Source organism: Podarcis pityusensis (assembly GCF_964106645.2).
Source record: "Podarcis pityusensis genome assembly, chromosome: 5".
NCBI classification, from domain to species: domain Eukaryota; kingdom Metazoa; phylum Chordata; class Lepidosauria; order Squamata; family Lacertidae; genus Podarcis; species Podarcis pityusensis.
Window position 1 is genome coordinate 37,727,846 of NC_138032.1, and position 26,831 is coordinate 37,754,676.

General features: G+C 42.9%; 1 long non-coding RNA gene across 1 annotated transcript; it reads right to left on the reverse strand.

The window, feature by feature from the left end:
* Positions 1–24,679: 24,679 nt before the first annotated feature.
* On the reverse strand, positions 24,680–26,817 carry LOC308478078. The gene is made up of 2 exons (XR_013986854.1): positions 26,764–26,817; positions 24,680–25,153 (listed from the first exon to the last, which is right to left on the reverse strand). It is a non-coding gene; the product is annotated as an uncharacterized lncRNA (long non-coding RNA).
* Between the last annotated feature and the right edge of the window lie 14 nt (positions 26,818–26,831).

Here is a 26,831-nt window from a genome sequence, read left to right on the forward strand (position 1 = left end):
TTATCTTTTCAAAATAGCCTCAGTTCAAGGTCTTATATTCTTTGTCTCCCCCCCCCCCCAAGTTTTGCCATTTCTTTTTCTTAGAAAAACATTTTCCCTTGCTTCACATTCATGTAGAATTGCCATTCAATTCTCTTCCTCAGAGCACCTATCCACAAGGAACGCAGGGCAGCCTCAACGTCCATCCTTTGCTTCTGGTATTTGAAAAGAAACAAAGCTCTTTTTTTCACCCTTTTTGGAGTTCTTAGCAATTTACTGAGTTACAAAACAGATGACAAAACAGTCTTCCAATTAGTGAATTCTTTGTGAAGAATTTAGTCAATGTTAAGAGCAAAGCTCTGCCCGACAGCATGGAAGGTAACAAAAGGAACTGAGAATTTGGACCCCGTATATAGCACTGAAAAGTCCCAATGAATGCAACAATCTTGTTGGGTGGGCAGAATATGCTACTCTAGCTTCTCAACAGGCAGGTTACTGTTGCATACTGGAAGCTAGAGGGTGAGGCACCAGGGAGGTCAGTGCAGTGCAAATGTAGAAGCCTTCCTGCCAGTGTGTTTGCACTGTGCTGACTTCCCCACAGCCTTACCCCTCCTAGTAAGCAAAAGAATCCCACCTGCTAGGGAGGCAAGGGAGTGGCTCTGCCCCACCCAGTGAGCCTCATCTGGCAACATGGCTTACTCCTAGGTAAGTGGGAATTTCAGCCTGATTGGATTTTTATATATCAATTTCTTTGCTCATGCGACCCTAACTGACATTTAAGATTTGCATGATCAGAGACCCTGCTCCTGCGCAGAGAATGATAATAGTTATAGAATACTTTCCCCAGAGATATTCAGCTGGTACCTTCCTAACTACCTTTGGGGAGCCAGGCTAAGATAATTTTATTCTCTTAAGCTTCTAATGGATAACTGACTAATCTGACTGTTTTTGTGTTCTGTGATTTTTAATATATATATTTTATAGTTGCAATGTAAATATTAATTTTTGAATTTTCTCTTCTATGTGTTAACCATCTTCCAAGCATTAAATCTTGTGTGAAGCTGTATTAATTATAGATGTAAAAAGAAGTAGTAGAGGAAATAATCTATTATGTATCTTCTCAAACAAGGCAAAACCTTTAAAATCTTGTATGGCAAATTAGATGAGTATATGCAGACACATCCCTTCCTAATTTCAAATCAGTTGAATACAGGCATAGGCAAACTCGGCCCTCTAGATGCTTTAGGACTACAACTCCCATGATCCCTAGCTAACAGGACCAGCAGTCAGGGATGATGGGAATTGTAGTCCCAAAACATCTGGAGGGCTGAGTTTGCCTATGCCTGGTCTAATATCTGCCTAACCTTTCTATATTTTGTTTATTTAGCTTTATGTTATTGGAGACATGCAGTATTTGGATCACAATAAATTTGGATAAATAGGATTTTCTATTGACAAGGGTCAATCCTATTAAATAGGATTTTCTATTGACAAGAGTTTACTGACATAGAACTACGCAAGTGTCACATTAAACTCGGGTGACTAAGGGCTTCACTCTCCCCAACAGCAAAGGACTTGAATTTTGTTTGTGTGCCTCCACCTCCCTAGGAGATGGAAGACTTGGAGTGGAAAGTATAGGACACTGCAAATCCCACCAGCTCCATCCTTGTCACCTGTATGTTCAGGAGAACATCTGCAAAGAGATTGAGCTAGCAGACCACACAACAATAGAGGTGGAGACAATGTGTGTGATACCAGCCTCCCATTGATAAGTTGGTTTTATTCATGAAAAGCACCCTGGGAAACCTACTTATTCTGGCTCTGGAAGGGAGCCATATTCAACTAAGTTAGGCTCAGAGTAGACCCACTGAAATTAATTGCACCTAAGCTAGTCACGCCCATTAATTTCAATGGGTTGTATTCCATGCTGCACCAGTGGGGTTCTGCTGACACAAGGGGACTTCCATTTCCTCTCCTCTAAATATGCCCCTCCAAATCTTCTCTGGAGGATCCCACAACCTCCCACACCTGATTTTGAGGGTGTGCAAGGGGCTGGGGAGGACAGGAAAGAAAGTTCTGTTGCACACATGGATGTCTATTGTGCCAGCAGAGCTGCAGTGTTGGTTATGGCCCAAGGGATCTGCTCTGAGTAGGACTAGTGTTGTGTTTGAATGCTCCACTTTTTAACTTACTGTTAAAACATCCCTGCATGTAGAATATTAGATGTGAGGGAGAAGGGCTCTAGGCTAAGCTTCTGCCTCTGACAGGTTAGTTTTCTATGTTCAGGGATCTTTTGGGAGAGGGCAGCGTGCTGCCTTTGCATTGTGGGGGCCTCATCTACAAGTGGTGCATATGGTTCTCTACTGCTTGTGAGAACTTTGGCCTTTGGATATCAAATAGGTGAAGCAGCTAATGAGGATTCTGTTGCATATGGTGAAATCTTGTTGAAACATCACAGAAAATCATACCAATTTTCAGCGTAAGCCTAGCATAAGCCCTATGGTAGTAAGGGCAAAAAATGACACAAAATTCACAATTGTGCTCTGTATATATCTCTACCCATACACTGTTTTATATGACCAAGAAGAGAATATAGCCAATAACTCTTTCAGGCTGAGACGGCATGTTAGAACCTTGTTCTTTGTTTGAATTTAAGTCCAATATTGTGGAGATTATGCCTCATCCACTTGTTTATGATGGCCCTCATTGCTCTTGCACCCGAATTGGAGTGCTGCCACAGGGAATGTGGCTTGTTTTATTTTTAATCTTTTCTTCCTTTCTCCACCCACCCCCACCCCTTTTAATTTCTGTTTGCCAGGTTTGGTCGTAGCACAAGGACATAGGGAAAGACATTCTTTCAATTCTTTGGGCATTGTGGCCGACTGAAATGGAAAGCAAGACAAAGCCGCAGAAGAAAAGCTTATTATGGGCAGCCTAGTTGGAAGAAAATGAATCACCTAAGCAGATAGATTTCAATGATCTCGGGCAAGCTATGTTCTTTCTTCTGCATCTAATTGTTCAAGAAAATGTTTAGCTACTGCATAATGTGATCCATAATGGAAGTTATATGAAATAACTAAAAAACGTTTATTCAAGGGTCTGCTTCTGAAAGTATAGCCATAATGCACTTCTTCCAGGGGTTTAATAGAATTTCCTCTGATGGAAATTGGATGGATAATAAATTCTCCTAACATGCATTTTAAAAAATGAAATGTATGTTACCTAGAAGGGTTCCCTACTCATTCAGCAGAGGCACAGCTGTAGAGTAAGCAGAAATAGGAAGAAGCTAGCAATTTTTAAGCTAGGCTCCTGGTTAGATTTCTTCCCATAATTTTCAATGTATTATTCGTTATACTAGTTTTGCTAAAATGCAAATCATGTCCCTGGGATCCAGAAATAATACACTGTGGTCTAGACTCAACTAACAGATACTGTCCATGACTTAACTGCACCACTGTCAATCCTATCAATGGTGTAATGGCAAATTCTATGCATGGAATAAGCAGATTATCACTAATGATATCAAAGTCATCCTTGTGTCAAACTTTTAACCATCTATAAAAGATCAAAACATAAGCATTATGCTCTGCTATTACAAATGCTTTAAGTAGTGGGAACTAGAGTACTTAAGCATTGTAATCTACATAATAGTCAACAGAAATCAACAATAACACTCGTTTTGATATGCAGGTTTGCTTGCGTTTTGTGTGTGTGTGAAAAACTATTCATAGTAAAATAAAGGCTGGTTGTGAAAATATATTTTAATGACATAAGGAAAGAAAGAATATAAAGCAAGTGCACTCTGCACTGCTTTTCTGTCCTATTACCTCTAGGTTATGTGCTCTCCATTCATAAATGCAGTATCGGTGGAGCCAAGGAAGGAAGGAGTGTGATTGTGGAGGTAGAGAAGGCAAATCAGTAGCCCTGTTCAGTTCACAATTTAATCCTCTCTTGTAGATGTTTCGCAAAGGAGAAGGGTCCATTGAAAGAATGTTACGCATCACTGCATGGTGTGTCGTTGGACCTAACATGGATGCTCCAGGGACACCATCCCTGACTGCTGCATCACAATAAGAATGCCTATGTAGACATCTGTGATTTTTGTTATCTCGTGTTACACTGAAGGAACAAGGAACCTGTGACACTCCAGATGGACTCCAACTCCCATTAGCTCCCACCAGTGTGGTCCAACAACATATGGAGGGCCACAGATTCCACACCCAACTGAGTTTAGGAATGGATGGATTCCTATCTCTGGGGCACATACATGTTTCCTAAGCTCCAATTTATGGAGCTTTTCTGCTCTGACTATTTTTCAATTCAGTTCTCCCTACAAGTTTTATGGGGTAATTGCTATGCACGCTATCAAGGGCAGATGATTAAACTTGCCCTTTAGAAGTACTTTAGAATAAAGTCCTGTTGACCTAGTCACATAAGACAAATGGTTGGCTTGATGTCTGAGGGGCAGAGAGACCCCACCAGTACTGACTTGCATATACATAGTTAATTAAATAAGTGCAAATTTGAAGCCAGAGGAGGCGAGCTGATAGAAAGCAAGGGGAAAAGACAAAGAGAGAAACAATAAAAATGTCAATTTAAGGTCTGCCATGTAGAATCGGCAAAGCTCCTTAGTTGATCAATCTCCATTAATTTTCAATAACCAGGTACTTGCACATTTGTTCCCACTTGTAGCATTGATCAATGTTTCTCCATCCCTGGGTGCTGTTTACATGTGCCTTTTTTTTCTTTTCTTTTTTGCATTGTGAACATACGCAACGCACGCTCACCAAAGCAGGCCTCTGCTTGCCATTCAGTGGTGCTCTTTTTGTAGGAACTATAGAAACCATTTGAAGACAAAGTGGTGATTATGGCCTTTGTTTTCCCCCATCTTGTTTCCCTGGAACCTTGGCTTGGCCATTCACTGTCAGCTTCTCCTCAGGTTGCTTCCTCCATTATCTCTTCCCCCGCCTCCCTTCAGAAGGTCAGTTAGAAATGAAGCTTCTATTATCTGCAATCTGCCACCAGCTCTAAGCTGGATCCCCTTCTATGCACTGAGGCCTAGTCAAGCATGAAGGAAAATAATTTTGCCCAATCTCTTTGCTCTAACGCACACCGTCCTTCTTGCTATCTTCCCCACAACTCCCCACCAATCTAAAGGGGGAAAGGCCCATTCCACAATGAAAGCACAACAAGATAAAAATCTGTTAGGTGCTGCTCTAAATGTGATTCCAGCTTTCAATACACCTCCTTTCAAATATCACCATAACCACTGTTTATCCTATTTCTGTGTGTGTGTGTGTGTTTTTAAGACTCAAACCTGTTAGTTGATGATTACCCATGTTCAATATAATTGCAATGGGTATAGGAAAGAGGACTTGATTAATTTCTCCCCATGCATTATGCATTGCTTTACTACTCCCCCTTTCTCTGAAGCTTTATTATGTATATTTCTTGAATATTGTCACCTGTCCTCTCATTTCTGGGAAAGCTTTCTCCAATAAGTATCCGTTTTTTAAAAAAAAACAACTTGATCCTTAATCCACTGTGAGCACATGAGGGCTTGTTTGTACCAGGAAATAAATGTTCAGAAGATGGGAGAACAAGTATCTATATATTATGTAATGAATATAGTAGTGGCAGCATTTTTTGAACTAACTAAGTTGCATTGCTTGCACACTGGGGAAAAAAGCAGAAACAGAGCTTGGGAAGTTCATTTTTAAAAGGAAGTGGTTTCAATTTCAACATGTCCCCCCAAAAAGGATCTAATTCCAGTTCATGTTTTGTCCCTTTACAAAATGAGCTAGTTTGGTTCACCTTCCATTCCCAGTTCAAGTTAATCTAAATGAGCCTCAGCAGAAAACAAAAAAACCTGTCAGCATTCAGAATGTTACAATCTTCAGTGTTAAAGTATAAAACACACTGAAGAAAACATAAAAATCCACACAGCTGAATGTGAGGTGTTTGATTCATTTACTCAAACAATTATGATCTTTAAGCTTAAAGGCCCAAGGGTCTAAAGGGAAAAAAAAATGGGGGGAAATGAACTAGAAATCATTAAAAGTTCTACCCAAAATCAAACTTGATTCATCTTCAAGGCACCTGGCAATTATAGGAAGCATACCTCAGATATTTCTGAACTACTTCAGTGAATTTAGTTAAACCAAACAAGTTCACTCCAAGCACTGAGCAGAAGTGACCAGAAGAATCGCTGTTTAAGTGAAGAGTTGTAATGCAATATGATACCCTTTGGGCTTTTTAACACTCCAGAATTAATACGGAACTACTGTTGACGGGCTGCTCAACAGTGAATGAACTATCTCAGAAGGTGGTGGACTCTCCTTCAATGGAGGTTTTTAAACAGAGTTGGGGTGGCCATCTTTAGCTGTAATTCCTGCATTGCAGGGAGTAGGACTGGATAACCCTCAGGATCACTTCCAGCTCCACAATTCTTTGATTCTATGGGATGAAATGCCAAAGCTGGAAGGCAAAAGCAGTGATCAACTCCGCACTCTTTCCAGCAGAGCTTCCAAACTGAAGCAACTGAGTCTTCATTTTTAGAATGATACACCGTTTCATGACCTCTTTTAAATAGTTGTAGCACAACAAATATATATATATGGGAGGAGCAGAGATGGAGCAAATAATTTTCCACATGGTTAAGTTGTGCCCCTCATGTTAAGATCGGGGGGGGGGGCGGATAACAGCATATGTCAGGCATGTCCAAAGTCCAGTATATGTATATGAACATGCCCAGAAGATAAGCATAAAATCTGTATTGAATGAGTTCCATCTTCAGCATTTATTAACAAAATTAGAACAGATATCATTTAATCTATGTAGGATAAGATGCCACTGATTCTCAGGGGGGTTGAATTCTATTCTAAAGTGGTACCAATCAGTCTTATTGGCACTTTATTAATCACACATGACCGTGCCTTCTTTGAAATATGTTGGCTAAGATCTATGCCCCATTTCTTTTTAAAAGCAAAGGGTGGATTATTTTGCTTATTTAGTCAGGCAGTTTCATATTGCCCAATCAACCATGCCCTCTGCGTGGTTTACAATAAAAATCAAGAAAATACAAATACGATCAACAGTACTAAAAACAATTGATGTATAAGAACAATGCCAGCATAAAATTCTCCAATAAAACAGTTTAAAACCATTAAGCAGGATTTTCAAAGCAAGACAAAATCATTCTGAGAACTAAATGCAGGAGAAGCCAACATGATGCCCTCCAGATGTTGAACTACAACTGCCATCATCTCTGACCACCCATATTGGCTGGGGCTGATGGGATTTGGAGTCCAATAACATCTGGAGGGCATCAACGTGTTAGCTATCCCTAACTTAAAACCATGGAATTTAAGAAGCCCAGAAGAGGAGAAAAAAATCTTCACCTGGGCTGTTTTGCATTGGTGCCAGGGAGAACGTTCCATAACTGGTGGTGTGTGACCATAAAAAAGGCTCTCTTCTAAGTAACCAACCATCTCACCTCCTTACATGGGGGAACCTGGAGAATTGCCTCTGGTGGAGATCTCAAAATCCAGGAACGATTCAACAGGAGGATGTACACTTTACTAACACATACGGTAGTTTGTATTTTGATAATTATTGTGTATGTACTGCCTTTATTTTAGTCTGTAAACTGCAGGACGGCTACCTTCACGTGCCACTTGGCCACAAAGCTCACTGGATCACTTTGTGCCAGTCACTGTCTCTCAGGATTGTCGACCTCACCAGGCTGTTGTGAGGAAAGAGTATGAGGGGTTCACGTGCACTGTCTGAACCACTCTGAGGAAGATCAGGATTAAAATGGAGTAAATAAAGTAAAATATTTAACCCCTAACTAAAGAAGGCTGGGGACACTTTGTCCATTGTGTTCTCCACACTATCTCTGCATAGGACACTTTATATATATTGTAATGTAAAAAGAGATGGTGTAACCAATGGTATCAAATAGTATGGGAAACAGTCTTATTAGAAAAACTAACCAAGAAACTGAAACTGACACAGGGACAGAAGAAGAAGACACAGGGAATAGAAGAAGACGCCTTCACCCTGGTATATTTACCCTTTATCACATACACAACCCAACAAGACAACAACAAGAACCCTTCAACAGCATACGAATCAATCTGGCTACCCTGATCCAAAAACACATACCCACACCCCCCACTCACACATAAAAACAAATTTCACTACAATCAAAGATAACCAGCCACACCCTAGGCCACCCCAACCTCTCTCACCACCAAAGAAATACAACAAGCAAATAGTAAAGAGAACCCACACAAGTGATGCTGACACAAAACCCCACACATACACTAAGGAGAAGAATAGAAGCATTGCCACCCAACCCCACTCACCATTCCCCCCTCCACCTCGTTCCCCTGTTTCTTCCTAAACTAGCATTGTGTGTAACACTAACATCTCACAACAAATGACATTGATCTGTAGAAAACGCAACTTGAAAAAAGAGACAATGCACGTATTTTTGTAAACTAAGAAATATTTAATAAAAAATATACACTGGAAAAAATAAAAAAGAGATGATGTACGTGCTTTTTAAAAGAAGATATGGTGGTGGTGATGATGATGTGAGGTAGTGGGCAGAGAGAAAGTTGTTATTGTTGTTGTTACTCCCATCAACTTATATACAGTGGTACGTCGGGTTACATACACTTCAGGTTACAGACTCCGTTAACCCAGAAATAGTACCTCAGGTTAAGAACTTTGCTTCAGGATGAGAACAGAAAACATGCTCCAGTGGTGCGACGTCAGCAGTAGGCCCCATTAGCTAAAGTGGTGCTTCGGGTTAAGAACAGTTTCAGGTTAAGAACAGACCTCCGGAACAAATTAAGTACTTAACCCGAGGTACCACTGTACCACTTAACTTCATGGTCTCTAAGTTGGACTTGGACCAGTGAGTTCTGGGTTCAGATTCCTGCTCACCTCTGGAGTTCATAGTTTTTTCCTGGGCAAAGCACCATCTCTTAGCCTGCAGCTCTCTTCTAACACCGCAGTCCTTACACCAGCCCATTTATTGCCAAGTGTTCAAGGGAGCCTGTTGACCTTGCATCACAGCCAGGTATTATTTAAGCTCTTCTGAAGGAGGAGAGCTCTATAAAGCTAGAAGGAGATTATAATATTCCAGAGGGAGCTTCTGTGCATAAAATGAAAATAAACCTAACGGAAGGATTACAAAACCAAACATGGAACATTACATGAAGCAATAATTACCTCCTATTATTTCTCCGCACTCACCAAAACAGCTATTTAGACAAACAAAGGAGCAAAGAAAGGAAGAAACCAGCATTGAAAGTTGTTTTATCTCAATTAATCCAGGCTTCTTTGATAAGTCTGTAATAGGATCAAAAATTTGGCATCAAAAAAGGGCAGAATGTCTGTGGAAGAACCTTTTTGCATAAAGGGTTTGGGTGTTTTGCTTTTTTGCATAGGTCTCCAAGATGATGGCTTGGCTACCTATCAAGTGATATCCTACCTTGGTTACAAATATGGGGGGGGGGGAGGTGAAGAAGAAGAAGAAGAAGAAGAAGAAGAAGAAGAAGAAGAAGAAGAAGAAGAAGAAGAAGAAGATGATGATGACATTTGGACACACAAGCCTTTTTGCAGGTCTGAGGGCACAGACTGACTGCTTACTGCCATTTAAGCCATTCCAGGAGCCATTTTTGGCTAAAAAGCAGAGTGCAAATACTAAAGAAATAAATAAACATTATCAAAAGAAAGAAATATTAGTGGGAGTATCTTTCAAATGAACCTTTCTGAGCATTGGGGTCTGCAGCCATTGGTGTGGCTTGCTCACAATTTTTTCTTTTTTACAATGGAGTGGCGGTACTCATTACGGGACCCTCTCAGTGGTGGCACCAGGAGTTATTAAATACCCTCCCCAGAGAATCATGCTTTGCCACCGCTCTGCAGCTTTATTTTACTATCCCCATAGCTTAGTTATTTGCTGCTTCATATTCGTGGAAACATTATTTGGCATGAATGACACTTTTGATATATTTTTTCTGATAACTAAAACTTCCTAGCTATGGAAAGGTGTATCATTGTAGTGATATACACATACAGCCAGCAATTTATGGCTGTGCAGAAGGGACTCCTAAGGCCACAATTAACTGAAGCATCACAATGCTCTCTGTATAGGATTCTCGTTAAAACAATTTGAAAACTACAGTTGATACAAAATGCAGTGGCCAGGTTGCTAATTAGAGGCAAAGTGATCAGCTCATATGACAACTCCCTTACACCGATTGAACTGATTACCATTTAATTCTGAGCTCAATTTAGAGTTTTGGTAATAATTAGGGGTAGTTCAAGACATTTTTCTGCCTGAGGCAAAGGACAAAATGGTGCCCTCCCACAAGGGCCAATTGAACTAGTAGTTGAATCTTACTACAAATGTAGTGAAAGGACAGGGTCTTCCACTGCACTTGAAGGCAGCAGACTAGGGTACGAGGTACAGAGCAGACTACATGGCATTCACAGCTCTGGCCACTTCCCCCACCTCAGCATCTGCTGCCTGAGGCAGCTGCCTCACTCTGCCTCATCTTAGGGCCAGCCCAGGTAATAACCCTTAAAGGCCATGGGACTGCCATTTGTTAAGTGTGCTGAGACTTGTTAGGAGACCCATATTCTCCTCACAGAGTTACAAACTGCAGAGATCACTGAGAAAAGGGGTAGATTGTTAAACTGAGCATTAGGGGTATAGGGGTCTTTGGGTCTTCTAACAACTCCCAGCTCCTAACAACTCAAGCACTGTGAACCTGGCTGTTAGAAAATTGGCAACCTGTGCATCTCGCTCAGCAATGGAGTAACATGCTGCCAATAATCTGCACCTGTGAGCTGAGCTGTCTGGCTGCTGTGTGTTGCAATAGTTGAAGCTTCCACACCAGACACAAGGGCAGCCCCATATAAAGCACATTACAGTACTAAAGGTTATGGGCCACAGTGGTCTGTCCAGTAACAGTCACAGCTTGCATACCAGCCAGAGCTGGTAAAAAGATTCTCCTGGCCACAGTGGTCACTTGGGCCTCTAGTGACATAGATGGAGCTAGGAGCACCCCTAAATTGCTTGCATGCTCCTTCATTCCGGGATCGAATCAGGAGTTGGGATGGCTTTCGTAATTCTGGGACTGTCTCTAGAAAACTGGGACACTTGGAGGGTATGAGGCCTGTATAGAGGAGGGGGTGGCAGGCAGGCACACTTGCCCTGGGCCTCAGAGAGCTAAGCCAGCCAGGGACCTTGCCAGGAACTGGCTGCTTTTTTGTTTGAGTTTATAACTTGATTGGATGCCAAATGCAGAGGCAGGAAGGGTCATGACCAGCCCATGTGACCCTGCAGACTCCCTCACATGTATGGGGAGGGTCATCTGAATCCTCTGTTGTACTGCAGAGTGTTTTCTGCAGTATTTGCTTCTATACAGTGTACACTAATCAAGTGTCCCTGTTGCTCTCAATATAGCACAGTAACCGTAGTGCAGTAGTGTTATTCTATGTTTATAGCTGGCGGGTGGTGGTGTGGAGTCGAACCTCTCTTTCTTTTTCCAGTAGCTGGCTGAGTTGTTCCCAAGAATGTATTCCCTGTGGAGATCTCACAGTTATATGCCAGTGACTCTTCCTATTCTTAGCAATAATATGAACTGAAATGAAATATCGGCAGCCCATCTTATCCGGCATATCTGTATTTCAGATCTGTATTTTTGAAAAGAATATTGAAAAACATAATACCAAGCCTTCGGTAACCTGCTCCACTTTATTATACAGACCGCACGAGTTTTCCATTTTTTATTGAATTGGCCACTCAGTCATACTAAACATGGCAGGAAAATAAAGAAAATAAAATGAACCAATAAATAAAGTCAGAGTGCCCAGGGCTTTCGTACACTGAAGCTCAGTGGAGTGATCTTCAAAGTTTATCAGAGAGCAGATTAAAATAACACTGTGCAATGAGACAGAAAATAAGATGTTAAAGCAAGCACACTATGGACATTCAGAGCAAAGCCCAGCCTGTCCTCGTGCGAGGAGACTAGGGTCCACCCAACAGCACACCTTTTCCCTAAGAGAGCAATAGCCTATCTACAAGTGACTTGTTATGTTCCCCTAAATGGTCAGCTGGGTCCTGTGGCCAGGTATAAAAACAAACTAAATAATGAAATCACCTCAGAGAGGTAGATGAGTCTGTTGCCTTCAGCTCTCACCAGAAGGCTGTTTAGTATGTTGCAAAAGTGGAAGAGTTTAGCTTGCCGTGACATCTTATTTTCTGTTCTACTGCACAGTGTTATTTTAACAAGGACACTGTGCTCTCTGATAAACCTAAAGGGACCTAATACTTACTAATATCTTGCATTTAAATGTGTGTGTGGATTGAAGAGAAGCAGAGAGGGGAAGGTTAGCTTATTACTAAACTAACTTTGACTCCTAAGGACTTCGATTTGCAGTTTGTGCTGTTCTTGATTTGCAGTTTGTGCTGTTCTTTGACGTTTAAGAACCAGGGACAGCTCCAGGATTAGGTAATGGAGAGGGAGAAAGAGAAAGCCTTGGCAAAGGGCCATTCTGTGTGTCCCTCCTGTACCGTTGGTTCATGGGGTTTCGACCAGGAGGGACTTACTTTGTCAAGACTATTGAGCATGCCACCTGACACCAAGTGACTTCTGCTGCCATCTTTGTTTCCCCCATAAATCAATTCCAATTCCAATTAAACTGTTTATTGCACTAGCCATAGGCCATGGCATCATTCAGAAGGAGAACAAAAAGAGAGAAAAGAAACCAACAATAACCATAAAAATCATTGGGCACAGACATACAATAAAACCACGGTCATGGCTACTAAAATTATTTGTTGCATTAAATAAAATAGAATGGCAGATTCTCACGTAAGATGTGCCAAATTAAATATCCGAATCCCCTTTGCAATTGACCACTATTTTGTCTAGTTCCTTCCTCCTGATCTTCTTAGCCGCCAACGCATAGAGTGCTACTTCATAAGTAACAAAGTCGTCAGTGTCACTAGCAGCCATTTCACCCTTTCCACCCTATTCTAATGTGTTCCATTCGTAAACAGGGGTTTTATAAATTGGTCTCTTGGGTCTATATATAATGGGCACTGCAATAAATAATGGCACAGGTCCTTCACACAGGGTTGTCCACACAGACAGAGTCTCACATTGTAATGTACTTTGCTGTACCGTCCATCCAACACCACTGAGGGCATCAATTGGAATCATAGTTCTGTAAAAGCGATTCTTAGTACGGCAAGTGGAAACTTTGTCAGGTATCTAGCTCAGCCATGCTCCATTTTGATAAGTGGGAACCATGGTGAGCTCTTAGTAGAAGCAATCATGGTTAGATCCCTTTCTGCATTGCACCTAAAGACACAGTCTCTTAAGTGCCTCTTATCCATCTTCATGGTCACCTGAAGATCTTGTAATTGCCATGAATCAATGAGTTATTCCGGAACACTGACTAAAAAATGGCTACCATCACAAAAACATAGTGGACCTCATTGGTGACCACTATGTTTTTTCGTGGCAGCAGTCATTTTACTTACCTATTGATTGATTTAGCCACAATGTCTACAGAACGACTTGACTTGCAGTGCATTGGGGAGCAATGAAGGTTTTTGTTAGAAGCTGCTTGATGCCAGAGTACTGGAAAAAAAATGTGTTTTTGTTTTGTTTTTTAAGATCCCAGTCCAAAAGATTGTATGTAGCTTATAGGCGAGACAGGGCCAGTGGAAGAGTGGGCAAGCATAGGGTTGCTCTTAAAAGTGATGGCTGGCATATGTGGCCAAGGGCCAGTCAGGGATCAGATTCCACATTGCATTCATTTTGGCCTTTAGATCAGGCATATCCAACGTGGTGCCCTCTATATGCTGTTGGGCTACATCTCCCATCAACCCTGACCATTGGCCATGCTGGCAGGGGCTGGTGGGAATTGAAGTACAACAGCATCTGAAGGGCACCAGATTGGCTACCTATGTCTTAAGCAATAACTGTGGTAAGTTCTAATGTACAGCCTGAGTGCAAAAAAAAAAAAAAAGCACTCAACTTCTTTCTTAATGTTTTTATTTAATTTCATGGTACAGGAGATAAATTTGAGAAAACAATTATTACAACAGTAAACAACAAATAACTTGTCCTGATAAAATTGCAGACTATTATCATGCCATGGACCTCTTTTATGATGCTTGGGTTTCTGTCATGTGAAGCAAAGGTGTGTCGTTCACTGGGTCATACAGAGATGTGACAAGAAGATTTCGCACCAGTCTACAGTCATCTCATCCTGCAGTTCTGTCTGACCACACATTCTGCCAAGAATGTTTGCTTCCCATTTTCCAGCTCATTCTGGAATAACTTCCATTTTCCACTTTGAAATGCTTATGCAAAGGAGTATGTTGAAATGTTGGTGGTAATTTGGAAGCCGAATGCAACAGTTTGGCATGTCAAAATGCAAGAGGGTTTGTCTGTCAGTAAAAACACCTTCAACCCTGTGTTGTGGATGGTTTCCAAAGGACAGGTAGATTATCAGAAGCATCCCTGAGGGGGTCTATGCTGTGTCACATGGTTTCACTCTGTGCCTCTGTAAGATGAATCTATCTGTAGGAGAAAGGAAGGAGTAGGTCTCCCCAGGTTCACTCCAATACAGCATGCCTGTGGAACTTCTTCACCCATCACTTTAGTGGGGAATATGGGATGCTATTGCATTTATTATAATGACCCTACAGGAAACATGTTTGTGTGTTTTTTCCTCAAAAGCTAAATGCTAGCCAGTCACAGACTGATAGTATATGGCAATCTCTTTAAGTGTCCATCAAAGAAAAAAAATTAATATTAATGACAAATCAAATACCATCAGTGAGAATCACTCTGGTGTGACAAGCTCAATTTCTAGCCTATGGTGTCTTCCAGTTCAACATATTAAAATTGGGCTGACCTTCCTAACCCTATCTGTGAGATCTGCCTGGTGGGATGAATAATAGAAAAGCATTAGGGTCACCCAGATTTTAGGGGTCACCAATCCAGTGTGACTAGCAGCTTTTAAGAGGGGCATTGGTTCCTGTATGCACTGTGCTGACTCACTGGATCCCATCACAAATCTTGAGCTATTTCTAAACCTCAATTTCCCTGAAGGATAGCCAAGGTGCAGGCCTTCTTTGGCTTGTCCAAGGAGAACTGCCCTATTTCCCTCTCCCATGAACAGTCCTTCACATGATCAAAAATCCTATGGTGATTCTATGGTATTGTGATACACACACCAAGTTACACAACACCTTTGAGAAAGACAAAATGTTGGCTTTCCCTATCACAAATTCCTAGGTGATAAGATGATTCTGTGTGACACTTTTCTCACTCATTCCTAATTCCCTAATCATATGATTCTTAATGGCACCCAGTCCATAATAATAATAATAATAATAATAATAATAATAATAATAATATAATTTACTTTGGAGAAGTCACATAGAGCATCTCTGTAACAGCTTCAGGGTAGCTAATTTATGGATGACAGCCATGATTTTGCATTAACATCACAACCCTGTTCACTTGTATTCAGGAGCAGAGCCATCTTTCCCATTGGGTTTACTGGCACATTGTGCCAGGGCACCGGCCTCTCAGGGGCACCCCAGTGAGTGGGGGAGCTGCACGGCTTTGCCGGCCACCTCCCCTTTCCCTCCTGCATGCCTGCCAGCTGCACCAACCATATGGCTGGCAGGTGTGCAGCTTGCCTCCCAAGCCTCTGCGGGAGGAGAGCAATCTCCGCAGAGGCTTAGGAAAAGGTTGACAACTCTGGGAAATGGGGGTGGAGCGCCGTAGGGATCTTTGCACCACGGCACCGGATATGCTTAAGACGGCCCTGTTTGGGAAGAAAACCCTTTTTATATAGTGGAGTTTACTCCATATTATCTGTGCATAGGATTGCAGACTTAGAGGAGTCACCAATGCTTACCAATTCTCTAATGACTAGTGAACCAGTTTGCAAACACTGGTTTGCTAAAGGTTATAGTCCCTTGCTGCTTTGGGTATAAAAATTATTGAACATAATTTTTCAGTGGCTTTTCTACGTGATTCACATCTGAAGTCTATTCCTTTGAATAAAATCTTCTCAGGGTTCCCTTATCCCTTATTTGAAGCTCCATTTCAAAGCAACAAGAGTTTTGCTGGCGTCCATATCTAGTGGGATGAAAAGCAGTTCAAAGTCATTTCCCCGTCTTTCCTCCGCCACCCCCCTTACACAACTGGCAGAATCATGTATCATAATAGCACAGCACTAGATTTAAACTGGCCTCTGAGCTGTAGCAAAGTCAGGGCACAATCCACCCAACGTTAAGCACTTTTCAGTTTCATGGGTTTCTGTAGGACTTAAAAGCTCTTCAACTTTGGCTCTGTATTTCTTGTTGTAGGCAAAGCCCTAGGCTGTGGCACTTATTTTATTGAGAGCATGTACTGCTAGTGAAAGGCAGCAGCATCTTCATTATGGTAACTGCTGAGGGACCTTACAGAGCAGGTTAGGCAAGGAATCCAAATAATAATAGTCATTATTGCTATAGTGTATTAAACAGGTAGTGTATGTTCCCCTTGTTGAAAATAACGATCTAAAATGTGGTTATAGTCATGTTTTGAGCAGCTGAAAGGCCTAGATACCCATGTTTCAATGCTTTAGTAAATTTTATGTTCTGTTTTTAAATATAGTTATCAGGAGGCATTGTTTGTTCCTATAACTAATGCATTCTTTGTTTCATTAGGTGGAGCAACACTTTGTTACTCCATCCTACATTGTATCTCAAACATATGTACATACCCACTGAGTTCAGACCCTCCAAGTGCCCCTATTTTCCAGGGACAGTCCCAGATTTACAGAAGCAGTTTCAGTTTCTGATTTGATCTCAGAATAATAATAATAATAATAATAATAATAATAATAATAATAATAATTTATTATTTATACCCCGCCCATCTGGCTGGGCCTCCCCAGCCACTCTGGGCGGCTTCCATAGAAACAAAAAATACACTAAAATATCACACGTTAAAAACTTCCCTGGACAGGGCTGCCTTAAGATGTCTTCTGAATGTCAGGTAGTTGTTTATCACTTTGACATCTGCTGGAAGGGCGTTCCACAGGGCGGGCGCCACTACCGAGAAGGCCCTCTGCCTGGTTCCCTGTAGCTTTGCTTCTCGCAATGAGGGAACCGCCAGAAGGTCCTCGGCGCTGGACCTCAGCGTCCAGGCAAAACGATGGGGGTGGAGACGCTCCTTCAGGTATACTGGACCGAGGCCATTTAGGGCTTTAAAGGTCAGCACCAACACTTTGAATTGTGCTCGGAAACGTACTGGGAGCCAATGTAGGTCTTTCAAGACCGGTGTTATATGGTCTCGGCGGCCGCCCCCAGTCACCAGTCTAGCTGCCGCATTCTGGATTAGTTGTAGTTTCCGAGTCACCTTCAAAAGTAGCCCCACATAGAGCGCATTGCAGTAGTCCAAGCGGGAGATAACTAGAGCATGCACCACTCTGGCGAGACAGTCCGCAGGCAGATAGGGTCTCAGCCTACGTACCAGATGGAGCTGGTAAACAGCTGCCCTGGACACAGATTTGACCTGTGCCTCCATGGACAGCTATGAGTCCAAAATGACTCCCAGGCTGCCCACCTGGTCCTTCAGGGGCACAGTTACCCCATTCAGGACCAGGAAATCCTCCACACCTGCCCGCCTCCTGTCCCCCAAAAACAGTACTTCTGTCTTGTCAGGATTCAACCTCAATCTGTTAGCCACCATCCATCCTCCAACCACCTCCAGACACTCACACAGGACCTTCACCGCCTTCACTGGTTCTGATTTAAAAGAGAGGTAGAGCTGGGTATCATCTGCATACTGATGAACACCCAGCCCAAACCTCCTGATGATCTCTCCCAACGGCTGCATGTAAATGTTGAAAAGCATGGGGGAGAGGACAGAACCCTGAGGCACCCCACAAGTGAGAGCCCAGGGGTCTGAACACTCATCCCCCACCACCACTTTCTGAACACGGCCCAGGAGGAAGGAGCGGAACCACTGTATGACAGTGCCCCCAGCTCCCAGCCCCTCAAGACGGTCCAGAAGGATGTTATGGTCGATGGTATCAAACACCGCTGAGAGATCCAGCAGAACTAGGAAACAGCTCTCACCTTTGTCCCTAGCCCGCCGGAGATCATCAACCAGTGCAACCAAGGCAGTTTCAGTCCCATGATGAGGCCTGAATCCCGACTGGAAAGGATCCAAATGGTCCGCTTCTTCCAGGCGTGCCTGGAGTTGTTCAGCAACCACTCGCTCAATCACCTTGCCCAAGAATGGAAGATTTGCGACTGGGCGATAGTTGGCCATCGTGGCAGCATCTGAAGATGGTTTTTTAAGAAGCGGTTTAATAACCGCCTCTTTCAGCGGGTCTGGGAAGGCTCCCTCATGGAGGGAAGCATTCACCACCCCATGAAGCCCATCGCTCAGTCCTTCCCGGCTAGCTTTTATAAGCCAGGAAGGGCAAGGATCCAGGAGACAGGTGGTTGGCTTCACTCGTCCAAGCAGCCTGTCCACATCCTCGGAGAATGGCCCACTTTTCCTTAGGACATCCTTATTTTCATTAGAGAACTACTGAAGGGTAGGCAGTTATGTGACCCCTAAGCCAAGGAGATAAGTAACTATACAACCTTTAGAAGACATCTGGAGGCAGCCCTGTATAGGGAAGTTTTTTAATGTTTAATGTTTTATTATGTTTTTTTATATGTTGGAAGCCACCCAGAGTGGCTGGGGAAACCCAGTCATATGGGCTGAATAATAATAATAATAATAATAATAATAATAATAATAATAATGGAACAGGACTCCTGGTTTTCATTGGAGAAATGTTGGAGGATATGTGAGTCTGTTGCATGTATTTGATGAAGCAGCGTATTGCCGAAGAAAGCTCAACCCACAGTAATATTTATTTGTTTATTTATTTCAGGGCATGTTTTCTCCAAACCTGGCATTAGCTCCCAACATACTGGGGTGTTTGATACTGGCCCACATACCCTGGTAAGGCCCTACAAGATTCAGGCTATGACTGGCCAACCAGTCTCTGTTACGACATATGCCCCCTGGCTTCTGCCACCACTCTAGCCACCAGCTCCCCCTCAGTCTCATGAGCAAGCCAGCTTTCCTAGCAGTGGGACTCTGATGGACCAGGAGCTGCTCAGTGCCTCAGTTCCCCAGGTGACACTCTAGTCCCTGTCAAGGGGCAGGGAAGGGCTGATCGTCACCCCACTCCTTCACACTCACCAGTGACAGGGCTCCTCAGCCCATTGTAGCCCTAGCACCACCACACCAGGGTAAGTCTGTTTGTACATGTGGGGACAGGGAGGCTGGTGGTTGTAGTAGTGTCATCACCAATGGGAGGCCTAAATGGTTGGTGGGGGGGCTATAAGGTCAGCCTGCTTAGGAGCCTTTTCTCACCCTCTCCTCCTCACCCCATCCACTGACTGAAGATAGCAAGACTCAGTCAGACCAAAATCTGACTATCTAGACTAGTATCCCCAAGCAGATGACTCCAGGCACCCCACAAACACCAACATCATCAAGCCACAATGGGAAACCTTACAGATCAGGGCCAATTCAGTGAGTCCGGTGCCCTCATTGTGGAATTCCCTCCCAAAAACGGTTTGTAAGGCCCATTCTGTCTTGAGTGTCAGAAAAAAATGGTGAAACATAGCATCATGGTTGTTGTTGCTTATTGGCAATAACCGAGCCCTTCAGCTGTAATTTTGACCTCAATTGTAACTTTGTTTTTTTAAGCTATTCATCTCTGTTGATCAATGTCACTCTGTGTTCCCTTTTTAGTGTTTGTGTTGTTTAATAATAATCGAAGGAAATAATGACAACAGTTTTTAATGACTTCAGGCTCTCCAGAGAAGGGTTTTGTTCAGCCATGTAACAGGGTTAAAGTTTCAAAATTAAACAAATAAATACAGCTTTTCAAGTCTGAAGATTTGCTCTTATTGCAGGACTTCTGGGGCTCGCAATGAACAACAGTGCTCAAAGAAGATGTGTTTGAGAGTTAAGGTCAGCGCAGTACTCAGCTCAGTGATGGATGTGGCAGGGTTTTGTTTTGGTTTTTCCCTTCTGGACTTCCATAATTCCTTATCAACACTGGTATGTTCCTTCCAGATTTCACCACCAGCTCCCATGTTTACAAGGAGGACACAAGTAAAATACGTACAGTTCTATACATCTCTTTGTGTGGGGAACAGGGAATCATTTAAAAATTACGATTTCACTATATGATTGGGATCTGCAAGAAAATGTTGTAGCATGGAATGATGGTGTTCTGTGTTCCTGCCAGCTAGACAACCATGCCCTTTTCCAGGATACACCATTTCATTCTCCCCAACTCATCCCAACCCATTCCGGGAGTCATTCGGTATTCTATTATCATGGAGCAGAGGGACCATCAGAAATAGAGGGAATGTTTGTGTTGCCTGGATTTTAGCAACGTTACAGAGCTGTGATTGAGCTAATCTTCTCCCTGTATACCCTGTGAATGAGCTAATCTTCTATTCTGTTTCTGCACACCTTGCACTGGAGGTAAACTGAAACCTGTAAAGCAAGAGCCAGGATGCAGCATGTCATCCATTTTAGCACAATCTGGGTTGGGCTGAAAGTGAAAAAGCTCTTGTGATGTCATGATTACATTTGCCAGCCTTTCATGCCCCTCAGGAAGAAGGAAAAAGCATTGAGGCTGGAACCAGCCCAAATTAACATGGGTATCTTGAGATGAACTAAAAGCCCCTCGTCTTTCAATTACAAGGGGATGTTTATTCTCACTGAATGAAGCAAATAGGATGCAGCTACACTTAGGGCAAAGGGTAGTGCAAGCACATACGTCCTTAGGACAATGGACCTCCTTGGCAACAAAGGGGAAGCAGTTGCTAGGGGCACTAAAACCTTACAAGTTGATCTCCACTTTCTCTCTTCTCTGTAGTGGGTCTCCTCCCAGAGAGTGCCCCTCCTGAGCAACAGTGCATGAGCCACAACTTCCCCCCCCCCAACCCACTGCAAACAGAAGAAACAGAAGACAGATAATGCTCGATAAACCACTAGGAGGGAGTGAGGAGGGAACTTAATGTGAAACGGCCTCCCAAGAGCTGCTTTCCCTGCGTAGGGAAGCACCGGGTGGATTAACCTTTCATATATGCAGAAATAAGGGATGAATAATTGAGCAGCTCTTCAGAAGCATCAAGTCCCCCATGCCACCATCCTGTATCAACCCAGTGCATGCACCTCAGTTTATGAAACCCCTTCAGTGACACCTTTTCATTGGAGCGCATGCAGGGTGGCGAAGGAGTAGGGCAAGCACTGCTCCCTTGACCTGTCGTACCTATCAATGTGCACGACCCGATACTTTGGTTTCACATTGCCATTTTTTAAAAACAGACCAGCGCTCTGGGTTAGACGTGCCACAGCTCATTTCACTGCAGCCAGCTATAGAACTGTGGGATTTTTGATCACTCAGCTTTCCTGTAGCTAAGCGATCACATCAAAACTGAGGTAGGGAACCTTTTTTATCCCAACCCAAGGGCCACTTTCTCTCATAGGGAACATCCCAGGGGCCACAGGTCTGTGCTAAAAAAAAAGGTGGCAAAACTGAATGGAGTAACAGATGCGACTCTTACAGTATAATCTTAACATGTTTGTGCACGGCCCTCTCTCCATCTAGGAGTGCAAGAGGCATCATCACAGTTCAAGAACACATCTGAGAGGCCAGGCAAAAGCACTCAATAATGGTGTGTAGCAGAGTTGTCCTGGAAAGGGGCATTGCCTAGCAAGAGTTCTGGGGCCACAGAGAGACTTGGAGGGCCACATTTAACCACTAGACCTGAGGTTCCCCACCCCTGCATTATGTCATGTGAGGTCTGTATTTGGTATCTTAGAGATCTGCTGGTTTAATCACCACATGATCTTTCATAGGTAACAGGCTCCTTCATCAAGCCACATTGGAGTGACATAAATACACATGCATGGATGTTTATGGAAGTATATCTTTATTTATCAAGGTGAAATAAAGAAGATACAGTGGTACCTCGGGTTAAGTACTTAATTCGTTCTGGAGGTCCGTACTTAACCTGAAACTGTTCTTAACCTGAAGCACCACTTTAGCTAATGGGGCCTCCTGCTGCCACTGCACCACCGGAGCAAGATTTCTGTTCTCATCCTGAAGCAAAGTTCTTAACTTGAAGCACTATTTCTGGGTTAGCGGAGTCTGTAACCTGAAGCGTATGTAACCTGAAGCGTATGTAACCCAAGGTACCACTGTATATGAAAAGAGTACACATCTAAATGGGAGACAACTGGCTTTTGCTGGTGACCATGACCAGTAGTCCTCATTTGAGTGAGCATATTTGTTAAATAATTTCAGAGTTGAAGCCTCTTGCAGCAATTTATTTATTTATTTATATTAAATTCCTATACCTCTTTAAGATAAAGTTTGCCATCTGCCGTTTCTAAAACTTTGATGATGATTATTATTAAAAAAGACCTGCTAGCCAATTAACTGGGTGCCCCCTTTTAGTTGATCAAAAGTTTAAGATTTAACCAATTAAACATTGCAGCTGCTATTGTCCAACTAGACTATTTGGCAGTGGTGGAATTGGGAGAAAGAGTTTTGCTATGCTTCTGGTCCTTCCTTGAAGATTAGTTCCACAAGGTTGTGTTGGGGAACTTGTGCTCCAGCACTTTGGCCGTTAGCTTTCTGCTGGTCTGCAGCAATAACTTGTCCCCCATATTATTAAATATCTACATGGAACCACTGAAATTGATCCTCCAAGGATTTAAAGTGCATTTTCACCAACATGCAAATGGCACACAACTCTCTCTCTTGGTTTTTCTAATACCAAGGAAGGTGCTGGTGTTCTGGATCAATGCTTGGAGGTAGTAGTGGGCTAACAAATGAAGGCTTCATCCAGATAAGAAAGAGATGCTCCTGATAAGGGGGGGGGGGGACTGTAGAATGACATTATTTTAGAAGGGATATTACTCCCCTTACAGAAAGAGGTTCACACTGTGGGATCACTTCTGGACTTGGCTTGTCATGTCTGCAGTGGCCACTGTGTCCAGGAATTCCTTTGTCAACTGTGCCTATTCTGGAGGAGGTTAGATATGGCCATTGTAACACATACCTTCATTACATCCATGTTGGATTATTGCAGCACACACACTTTTGAAAACTCTCCAGATGTTCCAGCCAGTCCAGAACAGATGTTGGTGCATTGGGCCATGTTACACTACTCCTGCAATAGCCACACAATTCAGAGCATTAAAGCCTTACATGACTTAGATCCAGAATATTGCCTCCTTTCATATAATTTGTCCACTCCCTGAGATAAGAAGAAGTCCCACTTAGAGCAGAAGCACATTTAGAATGGGTTGAGGGCAGGGGTGCTAACTTGTATAAAAAAATTGGGGGGCCCAGCTAAGCCACACCCCGCATAATTGAATAGCAATGACCTTCAACTTTGCGGATCCTTGGCTCCCTGAAATATCTTATTGGGGGGCAAAGGAACCTTGGCCCCTAGGAGTTGGCTCCTATGGTTGAGGGGGGGGGCCTTCTTAGTGGCTGCCCCCAGATTATGGAACTCTATAAAGTATAGAACTTTATAGAGTTCTATACTTGGAACTCTATAAAGTATATTATGGAACCATATAAAGTATGGTTGACTCCCTTCCTCATTGTTTTTCATTGGTTGTCCACTTTATTCTATTAGGCCTTTATGGTAATGGGAGGTATTCAACTAGTTTTATTTAGAACAGACCAACTGAAACTAATGAACATGTTTAAGACTATATATTTCTGTGGGTTTGAGTAAAACCTACCGTAATTGAAATCCAATTTTATGCTTGCTTTTAACCACTGATCCTGTCTCCTTGGTTGACTGTTAAGTAATGCTTTAATTCAATTGTATTTGTAAAATTAAATTTTGAAAGGTGCCTTGAGTGGTACTTTTGAACCATAAGTGGGGTGGGGAATCAAATAAATGTGTGTTTTTTTAAAAAAAACACCATTGTATTCTTGTTGTAGTGGTGGTGATGTCTATTGGTATAATAATGGGAAGTCATAAAACATCCGAGGCCATTTCCCATCAGCCACAGCACGTTCCATTATGACTCTCACTGCAGACACAGATATGCAAACATGGGCAGCTCCTGTCTGGAAGGCAGGATGGCCTGTTTATAAGGAGTGGGTACATAATGTGATATTTGCTGCTTGACTGAACTCTGCATAACCACATGCCTTTTCATTGAGATTTGATTAAAGCTGCAGCCATTTTTTCAATCCTAAACTTTAAAAAAAAATCTCAAAGCTAAAATTTGCCTTGCCTCTATAATCCCAAATCCGCACGAGACTGACTAGCCCCACAATAGTAGGAATTCTCAGAGATAAGAGCAGAGAAAAGCTGTCCCGAGCATGGTGTGGCGCTGGAGAGCTATATTTCATGAACCAGCCCAGAGTTCTGAAACTGGTGTCCTGCACTATACTGTATTTGTTTTATTTGCTTCTGGGCAAATAGATGATTGAAAATGTAAAGCGCCATGTGATTTAATGTAGTGTAATCCCCCTTCAGCAACCCCATGGCATGAAAAAAAACAACAACAGAAGGCAGTAATGAGGTAGAGGCTTCTAAAATGCAAACATCCCACCTCTCTATTGGAATATGCATCCATCTTTTCATTTCAAAATCTGTGCATACAAATATTAAAGCAACAGGACATCAATTAATCAGGCAGATGACAAGGTCGCCAGGCTATTGACATCACCTTTGCAAAAACATTAAACTTGTTTCATTGTCATGAACATTTCACCAATTGTTCCCCAGCAGATCTTGTTGCTCTTTTGTCAGATTTGGTTTCTCTTCATCAGTCAGAAATGTGTCCTTTGTGATGCAGCTGCCGCATGTTTCAGGTGGACACGTCCAATGTTATGGAAGACAGTTTTAATGTGACTCTCTCAAGCGGCATTGCTGTTAAATGCCCCTACTTGCTATGGCCACGAGATGGCACCATAATACTGTTGTGTCTCCTCCAGCGAAGTAGGGGTTAGGAGCAATAGAGCATCCCACACACCCCAAGTCAAGCAGAGAGGGAGGGTGTTCCTGTAACAAGAAACATGGTGTTACTGAGGCATAATGGGCAAAGGAACTAGCCGGTTGTCCTGGTGCAGTACACACTGGTGCAGCCGCACATTTCACATGAGCACCTTGCCATGCGGAGCAATCCCCAGTTGGTAGCATGCAATCCTGTCCACCATTCATTCATCCACATCAGGGAAAGTGCCTCCAATTAGGATAGCCAGATGCAGAAGTCCATACATTTTCAATAATTGTGTAGAAGAGAGAATTGCAGCAAGCGCAGCCTGCAAGTGATACCTACTGCAGTAGCTCAAATTTCAGTGGCGTCCCTGTAGTGTGCCAGAATCTGATGCCCACCCCACCTCTTGCCTTCCATTCTATATCATAGTTGTGGCATCCCCAAAGCTCCACGCCCAGTACAACCAAACTGGTTGTATTACCCCTAAATCCACCTCTGGCTACTGCAAGGAGCTGAGTATGTTTAGCCTGGAAAAGAGGAGACTATGAGGAGATGTGATAGCCATCTTTAAATATCTAAGGGGCTGTCACATGGAAGAGGGAACAAGCTTGTTTTCTTCTGCTCTGGAGGGTAGGACTCGAACCAATGGCTTCAAGTTACAAGAAAGGAGATTCTGACTGAACATCAGGAAAATCTTTCGAAGAGCTGTTCAACAGTTGAACAGACTCCCACAATGGGTGGTCGTCTTCTTCCTTTGAGGTTTTTAAGCAGAGGTTGGATGGCCACCTGTCATTGATGCTTTAGCTGAGATTCCTGCATTGCAGGGGGTTGGACTAGATGGCCCTTGGAGCCCCTTCTATGGTTCTATGACTCCCATCCTCCCTGACCATTGGGCTGTACTGGCTGGGACTGATGGGAACTGGATCAGCAACAACAGGAGGGCAGCACATTGGGTGCCCTGCCCCTTCATCTGGAGGGCGCCATGTTGGTGAAAGCTGCATCAGGACCTAAGGTTTTGCTGGGTCAAACCATGACCAGGCTTGCCTTTGCAACAGCAACCAGACATTGCCCACTGGTAAGAATGGCCTTCCATTCTAGTTTGTCCTCACAATCAAGGCTTATTCATAGGTAGCCCACCTCTGAATTTCCATTTAGCTACCATGGCTAATAAGAGGGCCTTCCATGGAAGCGGCTGAGATGCGGCAGATAGGAGGAGCTCAGGATGGGTGGAAGCAAGGGAAGATGTGGGAGAAGCAGCTTGACAGGGTGGGTGGGACTTGCAGCATCTACACCTTTTGGAACAGCAGTTGGACAAGGGTTAGAAACACCTGGCAGTTTTGGTTCTCTCAGTTTCTCATTTCTTCCAGCCTTAAATTCAGTTCTCCACATTTCTGCAGCAATTTATGGATTATTATTTTTATTGTCATGAAAATTATTCAGCATTCTAATGTGAATTTCTCCTAATAAACACAGTTTATTACTGTGTTTTGACTGGTGTGAACGTTTTTACAAGCAATTTCTCCCAATGCTATGCATACTTCTATGTTAATTTCATACAACCATATCATACATCAATAATACATCGATTTCTATGCTTGCTTTCCCAAAATATATGCAACTTTGTACATGTTGTTTGCATGGAGAACATTGCACTGCACAATTCGGATATACGTACAAATTTGGAAGGATGCCTGAAATAGGTTTTTCAGAAGGCAATGTGATCTTAGGGGTTGAAACAGTATT